The 16,388-nt window shown below is 46.5% G+C and overlaps 7 non-coding genes across 7 annotated transcripts; all 7 read left to right on the top strand.

The window, feature by feature from the left end:
* Window positions 1-673: 673 nt before the first annotated feature.
* TRNAA-CGC (transfer RNA alanine (anticodon CGC)) lies at window positions 674-745 on the top strand. Its single transcript has one exon. It is a non-coding gene; the product is annotated as a tRNA-Ala (tRNA).
* A 2,408-nt stretch (window positions 746-3,153) lies between these two features.
* TRNAA-CGC (transfer RNA alanine (anticodon CGC)) lies at window positions 3,154-3,225 on the top strand. The gene has a single exon. It is a non-coding gene; the product is annotated as a tRNA-Ala (tRNA).
* A 2,398-nt stretch (window positions 3,226-5,623) lies between these two features.
* TRNAA-CGC (transfer RNA alanine (anticodon CGC)) lies at window positions 5,624-5,695 on the top strand. The gene has a single exon. It is a non-coding gene; the product is annotated as a tRNA-Ala (tRNA).
* Window positions 5,696-8,097: 2,402 nt separating this feature from the next.
* Window positions 8,098-8,169, top strand: TRNAA-CGC (transfer RNA alanine (anticodon CGC)). Its single transcript has one exon. It is a non-coding gene; the product is annotated as a tRNA-Ala (tRNA).
* A 2,402-nt stretch (window positions 8,170-10,571) lies between these two features.
* TRNAA-CGC (transfer RNA alanine (anticodon CGC)) lies at window positions 10,572-10,643 on the top strand. Its single transcript has one exon. It is a non-coding gene; the product is annotated as a tRNA-Ala (tRNA).
* A 2,396-nt stretch (window positions 10,644-13,039) lies between these two features.
* On the top strand, window positions 13,040-13,111 carry TRNAA-CGC (transfer RNA alanine (anticodon CGC)). The gene has a single exon. It is a non-coding gene; the product is annotated as a tRNA-Ala (tRNA).
* Window positions 13,112-15,509: 2,398 nt separating this feature from the next.
* Window positions 15,510-15,581, top strand: TRNAA-CGC (transfer RNA alanine (anticodon CGC)). The gene has a single exon. It is a non-coding gene; the product is annotated as a tRNA-Ala (tRNA).
* Window positions 15,582-16,388: the final 807 nt, after the last annotated feature.

The raw sequence follows: 16,388 nt of genomic DNA, 5'->3' as shown, positions 1-16,388 counted from the left end.
AGTGTCCTCTCAGCGGGGATGTAGCTCAGTTGTAGAGCGCATGCTTTGCATGTATGAGGACCCGGGGCATTTCCACTTGTTTCTCTTTTTGACTGTCAAATGATCTCTATCCACTAGATGGCCCTTTGAGCACAGTAATCCTCTGGTGGAAATCTTCCCCTGGAAGTCATCTCTTATGGAGAAGCAAAATGCACACTGCTTCAGTGTGACCATGTGGTTTTCCATTCTTGCTCCAGTTTTCCCTGCTCTTTTGCTAGTGCTTCACTCGGCAGAATGTTTTGACCAGAAGAGTTCTCCCTGAAAATTATGTCTGCAGGACAGACACACTGCATACCGAGGGGATGTAGCTCAGTGGTAGAGCACTTGTTTTGCATGTATGAGGCCCCGGGTCCAATCCCTGGCATCTCCAATTGTTTCCCTTTTTTTGACTGTCATATGGTCTCTGTCCACTAGATGGCTCTTTGAGCACGGTAATCCTCTGGTGGAATACTTCCCCTGGAAGTCATCTCTTATGGAGAAGCATAATGCACACTGCTTCAGTGTGACCATGTGCTTTTCCAGTCTTGCTCCCGTTTTCCCTGGTCTTTTGCTAGTGCTTCAGTTGGCAGCATACTTTGACCGGAAGAATTCTCCCAGGAAAAGATGTCTGCAGGACAGACTCACCGCACACCAAGGGGATGTAGCTCAGTGGTAGAGCGCATGCTTCGCATGTATGAGGTCCCGGGTTCAATCCCCGGCACCTCCATTTGCATAAACTTCAGTGTGATTTTGTCCCGGTTATTTTGTATTTCACACTGCAACTCGGGCCATGATTATAGGATCATCGACATTCATATCTATTTGTCTGAGAAAACGCTGGTGCCCGTATCGCAAACCTGCCTGTAATATATCAGTGAGGTTTGCGTCCCTGCCAGTGTCAACATCCTGTATGCCTTCACAATCACTACAAATAGAAATGCACAGAGAGTACCATCACACCACAGTTTTAACTGTGCAGAATCGTGAAAGGATTGGCATTGCCTTGCGTTTCTTTTCAGTCGATTGTTTTGGTTCCGAATGTATAGCTCCACCATTGTACCTTTGTAGCATATGATGGCTAGCTTTAAAAATAATTTGTTTTCACTGGATGTGGCCACAGATGTACCTCTGTTGTCAACCTAAGTTGATCAGGTTCTGTAACTTGTTAGTTTTGAGCTGGAATATCCTACCAGCTCTGCTGCTGGGGCCTATCTCCGGCTTCTAAAAGCAAAAGCCTTGAACATATTGATATTTTTCATTAGTTGATCAGGGGGATTGCAGGGGGGGGCAGCTTTTCTGCATGTTTCTATGGACAACCAGAAACAGGTGGCTCTAAAATGAAGTCCGCCATTTGGAAACTCCAATTCGACAGTTACCATCAGTTCTGGGCGCTGTTAGTCCCAAGCAGCCAGCCAGCATCTGGTAGATTTCATAGGTCCTTGCTGGCAGCGGGGATGTAACTCAGTGGTAGAGCACCTGCTTTGGAAGTATGAGGCCACAGGTTCGATCCCCGGCGTCTCCATATGACATGTTTCTTCAAGTGTGGGCTTTTTCCTGTACATGGGAATTAGGATGATGTGGTCTTTTGCCATACTAAATCCTGTTGCTGAACGTCTTCTCTTTGGAGCCGATGATTGTGGACATGCACGGTGCACCATGCTTCAGTGTGATGTCTGCTTTTTTCATTGGAAGCCTGTTAGCCTGATCTCTTACCGGGATGACACAAAGCAGACTCGTTCAGACAGAGGGGCATTGGCTGAGAATAGTGTCTCCACCGGTCCCCCTGCTAGGCAGTGGTATCATTCTGAGGTGCTGTGCACGCTCACCAACTATCACCCCCTCTGACCTTTCCCACCGCAGAACACCCTGAATGCATTCAGCGGGTTATGCTTCATTCTAGGGCTGCAATGGATCGCCTAGTGGCAAAACCAATGGAAGCACCATTGACCTTCCGCAGAATTCCACTGCTTGTCTGCCTAGAGAAGCGACATCTGCCGAGTGTGCTAGGGACACTCATGACGGCAGAGCTATAGAGTGGTGGGTCCACTTTGCTTTCCACTAGCCAGCAAATACAGAAGGACATCCGAAAGAGGTGTCAGTCTATCTAGCAACATTTGTGGGCTTTCGGCTGGAGGAATTCCTGCGCGAAATGGTGCTATCTCATTTTTGGTGTTTGAAGACATACATATATATATATATATATATATATATATATATATATATTTATTTATTTTTTCTCCATAACTACACTTCTCAAATCTGGGGCATCTATCCGAGATGGCCGTGTCACATTATGTGATGTCTCAGGCACCAACGTGATGAGATCGACCTGGCGCTTTAACTTTGTCATTGTAAGTAGTAAGATGTAATTTGGCAGTTGTCATGTTTTTTCATATGCACTACTGCAAACCCCTTTCCTTACTTAGCCCACTCCCTCCTGAAGCTTTTAGGTGTGATGAGGAAGTGTCCTCTCAGCGGGGATGTAGCTCAGTTGTAGAGCGCATGCTTTGCATGTATGAGGACCCGGGGCATTTCCACTTGTTTCTCTTTTTGACTGTCAAATGATCTCTATCCACTAGATGGCCCTTTGAGCACAGTAATCCTCTGGTGGAAATCTTCCCCTGGAAGTCATCTCTTATGGAGAAGCAAAATGCACACTGCTTCAGTGTGACCATGTGGTTTTCCATTCTTGCTCCAGTTTTCCCTGCTCTTTTGCTAGTGCTTCACTCGGCAGAATGTTTTGACCAGAAGAGTTCTCCCTGAAAATTATGTCTGCAGGACAGACACACTGCATACCGAGGGGATGTAGCTCAGTGGTAGAGCACTTGTTTTGCATGTATGAGGCCCCGGGTCCAATCCCTGGCATCTCCAATTGTTTCCCTTTTTTTGACTGTCATATGGTCTCTGTCCACTAGATGGCTCTTTGAGCACGGTAATCCTCTGGTGGAATACTTCCCCTGGAAGTCATCTCTTATGGAGAAGCATAATGCACACTGCTTCAGTGTGACCATGTGCTTTTCCAGTCTTGCTCCCGTTTTCCCTGGTCTTTTGCTAGTGCTTCAGTTGGCAGCATACTTTGACCGGAAGAATTCTCCCAGGAAAAGATGTCTGCAGGACAGACTCACCGCACACCAAGGGGATGTAGCTCAGTGGTAGAGCGCATGCTTCGCATGTATGAGGTCCCGGGTTCAATCCCCGGCATCTCCATTTGCATAAACTTCAGTGTGATTTTGTCCCGGTTATTTTGTATTTCACACTGCAACTCGGGCCATGATTATAGGATCATCGACATTCATATCTATTTGTCTGAGAAAACGCTGGTGCCCGTATCGCAAACCTGCCTGTAATATATCAGTGAGGTTTGCGTCCCTGCCAGTGTCAACATCCTGTATGCCTTCACAATCACTACAAATAGAAATGCACAGAGAGTACCATCACACCACAGTTTTAACCGTGCAGAATCGTGAAAGGATTGGCATTGCCTTGCGTTTCTTTTCAGTCGATTGTTTTGGTTCCGAATGTATAGCTCCACCATTGTACCTTTGTAGCATATGATGGCTAGCTTTAAAAATAATTTGTTTTCACTGGATGTGGCCACAGATGTACCTCTGTTGTCAACCTAAGTTGATCAGGTTCTGTAACTTGTTAGTTTTGAGCTGGAATATCCTACCAGCTCTGCTGCTGGGGCCTATCTCCGGCTTCTAAAAGCAAAAGCCTTGAACATATTGATATTTTTCATTAGTTGATCAGGGGGATTGCAGGGGGGGGGGCAGCTTTTCTGCATGTTTCTATGGACAACCAGAAACAGGTGGCTCTAAAATGAAGTCCGCCATTTGGAAACTCAAATTCGACAGTTACCATCAGTTCTGGGCGCTGTTAGTCCCAAGCAGCCAGCCAGCATCTGGTAGATTTCATAGGTCCTTGCTGGCAGCGGGGATGTAACTCAGTGGTAGAGCACCTGCTTTGGAAGTATGAGGCCACAGGTTCGATCCCCGGCATCTCCATATGATATGTTTCTTCAAGTGTGGGCTTTTTCCTGTACATGGGAATTAGGATGATGTGGTCTTTTGCCATACTAAATCCTGTTGCTGAACGTCTTCTCTTTGGAGCCGATGATTGTGGACATGCACGGTGCACCATGCTTCAGTGTGATGTCTGCTTTTTTCATTGGAAGCCTGTTAGCCTGATCTCTTACCGGGATGACACAAAGCAGACTCGTTCATACAGAGGGGCATTGGCTGAGAATAGTGTCTCCACCGGTCCCCCTGCTAGGCAGTGGTATCATTCTGAGGTGCTGTGCACGCTCACCAACTATCACCCCCTCTGACCTTTCCCACCGCAGAACACCCTGAATGCATTCAGCGGGTTATGCTTCATTCTAGGGCTGCAATGGATCGCCTAGTGGCAAAACCAATGGAAGCACCATTGACCTTCCGCAGAATTCCACTGCTTGTCTGCCTAGAGAAGCGACATCTGCCGAGTGTGCTAGGGACACTCATGACGGCAGAGCTATAGAGTGGTGGGTCCACTTTGCTTTCCACTAGCCAGCAAATACAGAAGGACATCCGAAAGAGGTGTCAGTCTATCTAGCAACATTTGTGGGCTTTCGGCTGGAGGAATTCCTGCGCGAAATGGTGCTATCTCATTTTTGGTGTTTGAAGACATACATATATATATATATATATATATATATTTATTTATTTTTTCTCCATAACTACACTTCTCAAATCTGGGGCATCTATCCGAGATGGCCGTGTCACATTATGTGATGTCTCAGGCACCAACGTGATGAGATCGACCTGGCGCTTTAACTTTGTCATTGTAAGTAGTAAGATGTAATTTGGCAGTTGTCATGTTTTTTCATATGCACTACTGCAAACCCCTTTCCTTACTTAGCCCACTCCCTCCTGAAGCTTTTAGGTGTGATGAGGAAGTGTCCTCTCAGCGGGGATGTAGCTCAGTTGTAGAGCGCATGCTTTGCATGTATGAGGACCCGGGGCATTTCCACTTGTTTCTCTTTTTGACTGTCAAATGATCTCTATCCACTAGATGGCCCTTTGAGCACAGTAATCCTCTGGTGGAAATCTTCCCCTGGAAGTCATCTCTTATGGAGAAGCAAAATGCACACTGCTTCAGTGTGACCATGTGGTTTTCCATTCTTGCTCCAGTTTTCCCTGCTCTTTTGCTAGTGCTTCACTCGGCAGAATGTTTTGACCAGAAGAGTTCTCCCTGAAAATTATGTCTGCAGGACAGACACACTGCATACCGAGGGGATGTAGCTCAGTGGTAGAGCACTTGTTTTGCATGTATGAGGCCCCGGGTCCAATCCCTGGCATCTCCAATTGTTTCCCTTTTTTTGACTGTCATATGGTCTCTGTCCACTAGATGGCTCTTTGAGCACGGTAATCCTCTGGTGGAATACTTCCCCTGGAAGTCATCTCTTATGGAGAAGCATAATGCACACTGCTTCAGTGTGACCATGTGCTTTTCCAGTCTTGCTCCCGTTTTCCCTGGTCTTTTGCTAGTGCTTCAGTTGGCAGCATACTTTGACCGGAAGAATTCTCCCAGGAAAAGATGTCTGCAGGACAGACTCACCGCACACCAAGGGGATGTAGCTCAGTGGTAGAGCGCATGCTTCGCATGTATGAGGTCCCGGGTTCAATCCCCGGCACCTCCATTTGCATAAACTTCAGTGTGATTTTGTCCCGGTTATTTTGTATTTCACACTGCAACTCGGGCCATGATTATAGGATCATCGACATTCATATCTATTTGTCTGAGAAAACGCTGGTGCCCGTATCGCAAACCTGCCTGTAATATATCAGTGAGGTTTGCGTCCCTGCCAGTGTCAACATCCTGTATGCCTTCACAATCACTACAAATAGAAATGCAACGAGAGTACCATCACACCACAGTTTTAACCGTGCAGAATCGTGAAAGGATTGGCATTGCCTTGCGTTTCTTTTCAGTCGATTGTTTTGGTTCCGAATGTATAGCTCCACCATTGTACCTTTGTAGCATATGATGGCTAGCTTTAAAAATAATTTGTTTTCACTGGATGTGGCCACAGATGTACCTCTGTTGTCAACCTAAGTTGATCAGGTTCTGTAACTTGTTAGTTTTGAGCTGGAATATCCTACCAGCTCTGCTGCTGGGGCCTATCTCCGGCTTCTAAAAGCAAAAGCCTTGAACATATTGATATTTTTCATTAGTTGATCAGGGGGATTGCAGGGGGGGGCAGCTTTTCTGCATGTTTCTATGGACAACCAGAAACAGGTGGCTCTAAAATGAAGTCCGCCATTTGGAAACTCCAATTCGACAGTTACCATCAGTTCTGGGCGCTGTTAGTCCCAAGCAGCCAGCCAGCATCTGGTAGATTTCATAGGTCCTTGCTGGCAGCGGGGATGTAACTCAGTGGTAGAGCACCTGCTTTGGAAGTATGAGGCCACAGGTTCGATCCCCGGCGTCTCCATATGACATGTTTCTTCAAGTGTGGGCTTTTTCCTGTACATGGGAATTAGGATGATGTGGTCTTTTGCCATACTAAATCCTGTTGCTGAACGTCTTCTCTTTGGAGCCGATGATTGTGGACATGCACGGTGCACCATGCTTCAGTGTGATGTCTGCTTTTTTCATTGGAAGCCTGTTAGCCTGATCTCTTACCGGGATGACACAAAGCAGACTCGTTCAGACAGAGGGGCATTGGCTGAGAATAGTGTCTCCACCGGTCCCCCTGCTAGGCAGTGGTATCATTCTGAGGTGCTGTGCACGCTCACCAACTATCACCCCCTCTGACCTTTCCCACCGCAGAACACCCTGAATGCATTCAGCGGGTTATGCTTCACTCTAGGGCTGCAATGGATCGCCTAGTGGCAAAACCAATGGAAGCAGCATTGACCTTCCGCAGAATTCCACTGCTTGTCTGCCTAGAGAAGCGACATCTGCCGAGTGTGCTAGGGACACTCATGACGGCAGAGCTATAGAGTGGTGGGTCCACTTTGCTTTCCACTAGCCAGCAAATACAGAAGGACATCCGAAAGAGGTGTCAGTCTATCTAGCAACATTTGTGGGCTTTCGGCTGGAGGAATTCCTGCGCGAAATGGTGCTATCTCATTTTTGGTGTTTGAAGACATACATATATATATATATATATATATATATATATATTTATTTATTTTTTCTCCATAACTACACTTCTCAAATCTGGGGCATCTATCCGAGATGGCCGTGTCACATTATGTGATGTCTCAGGCACCAACGTGATGAGATCGACCTGGCGCTTTAACTTTGTCATTGTAAGTAGTAAGATGTAATTTGGCAGTTGTCATGTTTTTTCATATGCACTACTGCAAACCCCTTTCCTTACTTAGCCCACTCCCTCCTGAAGCTTTTAGGTGTGATGAGGAAGTGTCCTCTCAGCGGGGATGTAGCTCAGTTGTAGAGCGCATGCTTTGCATGTATGAGGACCCGGGGCATTTCCACTTGTTTCTCTTTTTGACTGTCAAATGATCTCTATCCACTAGATGGCCCTTTGAGCACAGTAATCCTCTGGTGGAAATCTTCCCCTGGAAGTCATCTCTTATGGAGAAGCAAAATGCACACTGCTTCAGTGTGACCATGTGGTTTTCCATTCTTGCTCCAGTTTTCCCTGCTCTTTTGCTAGTGCTTCACTCGGCAGAATGTTTTGACCAGAAGAGTTCTCCCTGAAAATTATGTCTGCAGGACAGACACACTGCATACCGAGGGGATGTAGCTCAGTGGTAGAGCACTTGTTTTGCATGTATGAGGCCCCGGGTCCAATCCCTGGCATCTCCAATTGTTTCCCTTTTTTTGACTGTCATATGGTCTCTGTCCACTAGATGGCTCTTTGAGCACGGTAATCCTCTGGTGGAATACTTCCCCTGGAAGTCATCTCTTATGGAGAAGCATAATGCACACTGCTTCAGTGTGACCATGTGCTTTTCCAGTCTTGCTCCCGTTTTCCCTGGTCTTTTGCTAGTGCTTCAGTTGGCAGCATACTTTGACCGGAAGAATTCTCCCAGGAAAAGATGTCTGCAGGACAGACTCACCGCACACCAAGGGGATGTAGCTCAGTGGTAGAGCGCATGCTTCGCATGTATGAGGTCCCGGGTTCAATCCCCGGCATCTCCATTTGCATAAACTTCAGTGTGATTTTGTCCCGGTTATTTTGTATTTCACACTGCAACTCGGGCCATGATTATAGGATCATCGACATTCATATCTATTTGTCTGAGAAAACGCTGGTGCCCGTATCGCAAACCTGCCTGTAATATATCAGTGAGGTTTGCGTCCCTGCCAGTGTCAACATCCTGTATGCCTTCACAATCACTACAAATAGAAATGCACAGAGAGTACCATCACACCACAGTTTTAACCGTGCAGAATCGTGAAAGGATTGGCATTGCCTTGCGTTTCTTTTCAGTCGATTGTTTTGGTTCCGAATGTATAGCTCCACCATTGTACCTTTGTAGCATATGATGGCTAGCTTTAAAAATAATTTGTTTTCACTGGATGTGGCCACAGATGTACCTCTGTTGTCAACCTAAGTTGATCAGGTTCTGTAACTTGTTAGTTTTGAGCTGGAATATCCTACCAGCTCTGCTGCTGGGGCCTATCTCCGGCTTCTAAAAGCAAAAGCCTTGAACATATTGATATTTTTCATTAGTTGATCAGGGGGATTGCAGGGGGGGGCAGCTTTTCTGCATGTTTTTATGGACAACCAGAAACAGGTGGCTCTAAAATGAAGTCCGCCATTTGGAAACTCCAATTCGACAGTTACCATCAGTTCTGGGCGCTGTTAGTCCCAAGCAGCCAGCCAGCATCTGGTAGATTTCATAGGTCCTTGCTGGCAGCGGGGATGTAACTCAGTGGTAGAGCACCTGCTTTGGAAGTATGAGGCCACAGGTTCGATCCCCGGCGTCTCCATATGACATGTTTCTTCAAGTGTGGGCTTTTTCCTGTACATGGGAATTAGGATGATGTGGTCTTTTGCCATACTAAATCCTGTTGCTGAACGTCTTCTCTTTGGAGCCGATGATTGTGGACATGCACGGTGCACCATGCTTCAGTGTGATGTCTGCTTTTTTCATTGGAAGCCTGTTAGCCTGATCTCTTACCGGGATGACACAAAGCAGACTCGTTCAGACAGAGGGGCATTGGCTGAGAATAGTGTCTCCACCGGTCCCCCTGCTAGGCAGTGGTATCATTCTGAGGTGCTGTGCACGCTCACCAACTATCACCCCCTCTGACCTTTCCCACCGCAGAACACCCTGAATGCATTCAGCGGGTTATGCTTCACTCTAGGGCTGCAATGGATCGCCTAGTGGCAAAACCAATGGAAGCAGCATTGACCTTCCGCAGAATTCCACTGCTTGTCTGCCTAGAGAAGCGACATCTGCCGAGTGTGCTAGGGACACTCATGACGGCAGAGCTATAGAGTGGTGGGTCCACTTTGCTTTCCACTAGCCAGCAAATACAGAAGGACATCCGAAAGAGGTGTCAGTCTATCTAGCAACATTTGTGGGCTTTCGGCTGGAGGAATTCCTGCGCGAAATGGTGCTATCTCATTTTTGGTGTTTGAAGACATACATATATATATATATATATATATATATATATATTTATTTATTTTTTCTCCATAACTACACTTCTCAAATCTGGGGCATCTATCCGAGATGGCCGTGTCACATTATGTGATGTCTCAGGCACCAACGTGATGAGATCGACCTGGCGCTTTAACTTTGTCATTGTAAGTAGTAAGATGTAATTTGGCAGTTGTCATGTTTTTTCATATGCACTACTGCAAACCCCTTTCCTTACTTAGCCCACTCCCTCCTGAAGCTTTTAGGTGTGATGAGGAAGTGTCCTCTCAGCGGGGATGTAGCTCAGTTGTAGAGCGCATGCTTTGCATGTATGAGGACCCGGGGCATTTCCACTTGTTTCTCTTTTTGACTGTCAAATGATCTCTATCCACTAGATGGCCCTTTGAGCACAGTAATCCTCTGGTGGAAATCTTCCCCTGGAAGTCATCTCTTATGGAGAAGCAAAATGCACACTGCTTCAGTGTGACCATGTGGTTTTCCATTCTTGCTCCAGTTTTCCCTGCTCTTTTGCTAGTGCTTCACTCGGCAGAATGTTTTGACCAGAAGAGTTCTCCCTGAAAATTATGTCTGCAGGACAGACACACTGCATACCGAGGGGATGTAGCTCAGTGGTAGAGCACTTGTTTTGCATGTATGAGGCCCCGGGTCCAATCCCTGGCATCTCCAATTGTTTCCCTTTTTTTGACTGTCATATGGTCTCTGTCCACTAGATGGCTCTTTGAGCACGGTAATCCTCTGGTGGAATACTTCCCCTGGAAGTCATCTCTTATGGAGAAGCATAATGCACACTGCTTCAGTGTGACCATGTGCTTTTCCAGTCTTGCTCCCGTTTTCCCTGGTCTTTTGCTAGTGCTTCAGTTGGCAGCATACTTTGACCGGAAGAATTCTCCCAGGAAAAGATGTCTGCAGGACAGACTCACCGCACACCAAGGGGATGTAGCTCAGTGGTAGAGCGCATGCTTCGCATGTATGAGGTCCCGGGTTCAATCCCCGGCATCTCCATTTGCATAAACTTCAGTGTGATTTTGTCCCGGTTATTTTGTATTTCACACTGCAACTCGGGCCATGATTATAGGATCATCGACATTCATATCTATTTGTCTGAGAAAACGCTGGTGCCCGTATCGCAAACCTGCCTGTAATATATCAGTGAGGTTTGCGTCCCTGCCAGTGTCAACATCCTGTATGCCTTCACAATCACTACAAATAGAAATGCACAGAGAGTACCATCACACCACAGTTTTAACCGTGCAGAATCGTGAAAGGATTGGCATTGCCTTGCGTTTCTTTTCAGTCGATTGTTTTGGTTCCGAATGTATAGCTCCACCATTGTACCTTTGTAGCATATGATGGCTAGCTTTAAAAATAATTTGTTTTCACTGGATGTGGCCACAGATGTACCTCTGTTGTCAACCTAAGTTGATCAGGTTCTGTAACTTGTTAGTTTTGAGCTGGAATATCCTACCAGCTCTGCTGCTGGGGCCTATCTCCGGCTTCTAAAAGCAAAAGCCTTGAACATATTGATATTTTTCATTAGTTGATCAGGGGGATTGCAGGGGGGGGCAGCTTTTCTGCATGTTTCTATGGACAACCAGAAACAGGTGGCTCTAAAATGAAGTCCGCCATTTGGAAACTCAAATTCGACAGTTACCATCAGTTCTGGGCGCTGTTAGTCCCAAGCAGCCAGCCAGCATCTGGTAGATTTCATAGGTCCTTGCTGGCAGCGGGGATGTAACTCAGTGGTAGAGCACCTGCTTTGGAAGTATGAGGCCACAGGTTCGATCCCCGGCATCTCCATATGACATGTTTCTTCAAGTGTGGGCTTTTTCCTGTACATGGGAATTAGGATGATGTGGTCTTTTGCCATACTAAATCCTGTTGCTGAACGTCTTCTCTTTGGAGCCGATGATTGTGGACATGCACGGTGCACCATGCTTCAGTGTGATGTCTGCTTTTTTCATTGGAAGCCTGTTAGCCTGATCTCTTACCGGGATGACACAAAGCAGACTCGTTCATACAGAGGGGCATTGGCTGAGAATAGTGTCTCCACCGGTCCCCCTGCTAGGCAGTGGTATCATTCTGAGGTGCTGTGCATGCTCACCAACTATCACCCCCTCTGACCTTTCCCACCGCAGAACACCCTGAATGCATTCAGCGGGTTATGCTTCATTCTAGGGCTGCAATGGATCGCCTAGTGGCAAAACCAATGGAAGCACCATTGACCTTCCGCAGAATTCCACTGCTTGTCTGCCTAGAGAAGCGACATCTGCCGAGTGTGCTAGGGACACTCATGACGGCAGAGCTATAGAGTGGTGGGTCCACTTTGCTTTCCACTAGCCAGCAAATACAGAAGGACATCCGAAAGAGGTGTCAGTCTATCTAGCAACATTTGTGGGCTTTCGGCTGGAGGAATTCCTGCGCGAAATGGTGCTATCTCATTTTTGGTGTTTGAAGACATACATATATATATATATATATATATATATTTATTTATTTTTTCTCCATAACTACACTTCTCAAATCTGGGGCATCTATCCGAGATGGCCGTGTCACATTATGTGATGTCTCAGGCACCAACGTGATGAGATCGACCTGGCGCTTTAACTTTGTCATTGTAAGTAGTAAGATGTAATTTGGCAGTTGTCATGTTTTTTCATATGCACTACTGCAAACCCCTTTCCTTACTTAGCCCACTCCCTCCTGAAGCTTTTAGGTGTGATGAGGAAGTGTCCTCTCAGCGGGGATGTAGCTCAGTTGTAGAGCGCATGCTTTGCATGTATGAGGACCCGGGGCATTTCCACTTGTTTCTCTTTTTGACTGTCAAATGATCTCTATCCACTAGATGGCCCTTTGAGCACAGTAATCCTCTGGTGGAAATCTTCCCCTGGAAGTCATCTCTTATGGAGAAGCAAAATGCACACTGCTTCAGTGTGACCATGTGGTTTTCCATTCTTGCTCCAGTTTTCCCTGCTCTTTTGCTAGTGCTTCACTCGGCAGAATGTTTTGACCAGAAGAGTTCTCCCTGAAAATTATGTCTGCAGGACAGACACACTGCATACCGAGGGGATGTAGCTCAGTGGTAGAGCACTTGTTTTGCATGTATGAGGCCCCGGGTCCAATCCCTGGCATCTCCAATTGTTTCCCTTTTTTTGACTGTCATATGGTCTCTGTCCACTAGATGGCTCTTTGAGCACGGTAATCCTCTGGTGGAATACTTCCCCTGGAAGTCATCTCTTATGGAGAAGCATAATGCACACTGCTTCAGTGTGACCATGTGCTTTTCCAGTCTTGCTCCCGTTTTCCCTGGTCTTTTGCTAGTGCTTCAGTTGGCAGCATACTTTGACCGGAAGAATTCTCCCAGGAAAAGATGTCTGCAGGACAGACTCACCGCACACCAAGGGGATGTAGCTCAGTGGTAGAGCGCATGCTTCGCATGTATGAGGTCCCGGGTTCAATCCCCGGCACCTCCATTTGCATAAACTTCAGTGTGATTTTGTCCCGGTTATTTTGTATTTCACACTGCAACTCGGGCCATGATTATAGGATCATCGACATTCATATCTATTTGTCTGAGAAAACGCTGGTGCCCGTATCGCAAACCTGCCTGTAATATATCAGTGAGGTTTGCGTCCCTGCCAGTGTCAACATCCTGTATGCCTTCACAATCACTACAAATAGAAATGCACAGAGAGTACCATCACACCACAGTTTTAACTGTGCAGAATCGTGAAAGGATTGGCATTGCCTTGCGTTTCTTTTCAGTCGATTGTTTTGGTTCCGAATGTATAGCTCCACCATTGTACCTTTGTAGCATATGATGGCTAGCTTTAAAAATAATTTGTTTTCACTGGATGTGGCCACAGATGTACCTCTGTTGTCAACCTAAGTTGATCAGGTTCTGTAACTTGTTAGTTTTGAGCTGGAATATCCTACCAGCTCTGCTGCTGGGGCCTATCTCCGGCTTCTAAAAGCAAAAGCCTTGAACATATTGATATTTTTCATTAGTTGATCAGGGGGATTGCAGGGGGGGGCAGCTTTTCTGCATGTTTCTATGGACAACCAGAAACAGGTGGCTCTAAAATGAAGTCCGCCATTTGGAAACTCCAATTCGACAGTTACCATCAGTTCTGGGCGCTGTTAGTCCCAAGCAGCCAGCCAGCATCTGGTAGATTTCATAGGTCCTTGCTGGCAGCGGGGATGTAACTCAGTGGTAGAGCACCTGCTTTGGAAGTATGAGGCCACAGGTTCGATCCCCGGCGTCTCCATATGACATGTTTCTTCAAGTGTGGGCTTTTTCCTGTACATGGGAATTAGGATGATGTGGTCTTTTGCCATACTAAATCCTGTTGCTGAACGTCTTCTCTTTGGAGCCGATGATTGTGGACATGCACGGTGCACCATGCTTCAGTGTGATGTCTGCTTTTTTCATTGGAAGCCTGTTAGCCTGATCTCTTACCGGGATGACACAAAGCAGACTCGTTCAGACAGAGGGGCATTGGCTGAGAATAGTGTCTCCACCGGTCCCCCTGCTAGGCAGTGGTATCATTCTGAGGTGCTGTGCACGCTCACCAACTATCACCCCCTCTGACCTTTCCCACCGCAGAACACCCTGAATGCATTCAGCGGGTTATGCTTCACTCTAGGGCTGCAATGGATCGCCTAGTGGCAAAACCAATGGAAGCAGCATTGACCTTCCGCAGAATTCCACTGCTTGTCTGCCTAGAGAAGCGACATCTGCCGAGTGTGCTAGGGACACTCATGACGGCAGAGCTATAGAGTGGTGGGTCCACTTTGCTTTCCACTAGCCAGCAAATACAGAAGGACATCCGAAAGAGGTGTCAGTCTATCTAGCAACATTTGTGGGCTTTCGGCTGGAGGAATTCCTGCGCGAAATGGTGCTATCTCATTTTTGGTGTTTGAAGACATACATATATATATATATATATATATATATATTTATTTATTTTTTCTCCATAACTACACTTCTCAAATCTGGGGCATCTATCCGAGATGGCCGTGTCACATTATGTGATGTCTCAGGCACCAACGTGATGAGATCGACCTGGCGCTTTAACTTTGTCATTGTAAGTAGTAAGATGTAATTTGGCAGTTGTCATGTTTTTTCATATGCACTACTGCAAACCCCTTTCCTTACTTAGCCCACTCCCTCCTGAAGCTTTTAGGTGTGATGAGGAAGTGTCCTCTCAGCGGGGATGTAGCTCAGTTGTAGAGCGCATGCTTTGCATGTATGAGGACCCGGGGCATTTCCACTTGTTTCTCTTTTTGACTGTCAAATGATCTCTATCCACTAGATGGCCCTTTGAGCACAGTAATCCTCTGGTGGAAATCTTCCCCTGGAAGTCATCTCTTATGGAGAAGCAAAATGCACACTGCTTCAGTGTGACCATGTGGTTTTCCATTCTTGCTCCAGTTTTCCCTGCTCTTTTGCTAGTGCTTCACTCGGCAGAATGTTTTGACCAGAAGAGTTCTCCCTGAAAATTATGTCTGCAGGACAGACACACTGCATACCGAGGGGATGTAGCTCAGTGGTAGAGCACTTGTTTTGCATGTATGAGGCCCCGGGTCCAATCCCTGGCATCTCCAATTGTTTCCCTTTTTTTGACTGTCATATGGTCTCTGTCCACTAGATGGCTCTTTGAGCACGGTAATCCTCTGGTGGAATACTTCCCCTGGAAGTCATCTCTTATGGAGAAGCATAATGCACACTGCTTCAGTGTGACCATGTGCTTTTCCAGTCTTGCTCCCGTTTTCCCTGGTCTTTTGCTAGTGCTTCAGTTGGCAGCATACTTTGACCGGAAGAATTCTCCCAGGAAAAGATGTCTGCAGGACAGACTCACCGCACACCAAGGGGATGTAGCTCAGTGGTAGAGCGCATGCTTCGCATGTATGAGGTCCCGGGTTCAATCCCCGGCATCTCCATTTGCATAAACTTCAGTGTGATTTTGTCCCGGTTATTTTGTATTTCACACTGCAACTCGGGCCATGATTATAGGATCATCGACATTCATATCTATTTGTCTGAGAAAACGCTGGTGCCCGTATCGCAAACCTGCCTGTAATATATCAGTGAGGTTTGCGTCCCTGCCAGTGTCAACATCCTGTATGCCTTCACAATCACTACAAATAGAAATGCACAGAGAGTACCATCACACCACAGTTTTAACCGTGCAGAATCGTGAAAGGATTGGCATTGCCTTGCGTTTCTTTTCAGTCGATTGTTTTGGTTCCGAATGTATAGCTCCACCATTGTACCTTTGTAGCATATGATGGCTAGCTTTAAAAATAATTTGTTTTCACTGGATGTGGCCACAGATGTACCTCTGTTGTCAACCTAAGTTGATCAGGTTCTGTAACTTGTTAGTTTTGAGCTGGAATATCCTACCAGCTCTGCTGCTGGGGCCTATCTCCGGCTTCTAAAAGCAAAAGCCTTGAACATATTGATATTTTTCATTAGTTGATCAGGGGGATTGCAGGGGGGGGCAGCTTTTCTGCATGTTTCTATGGACAACCAGAAACAGGTGGCTCTAAAATGAAGTCCGCCATTTGGAAACTCAAATTCGACAGTTACCATCAGTTCTGGGCGCTGTTAGTCCCAAGCAGCCAGCCAGCATCTGGTAGATTTCATAGGTCCTTGCTGGCAGCGGGGATGTAACTCAGTGGTAGAGCACCTGCTTTGGAAGTATGAGGCCACAGGTTCGATCCCCGGCATCTCCATATGACATGTTT

This window comes from Ambystoma mexicanum, assembly GCF_040938575.1.
Source record: "Ambystoma mexicanum isolate Mex_15411 chromosome 12 unlocalized genomic scaffold, UKY_AmexF1_1 Mex_chr12_unloc.1, whole genome shotgun sequence".
Lineage (NCBI taxonomy): Eukaryota > Metazoa > Chordata > Amphibia > Caudata > Ambystomatidae > Ambystoma > Ambystoma mexicanum.
Note: the sequence above shows the minus strand (reverse complement) of the source record. Positions and strands in the feature narration are given on the sequence as shown.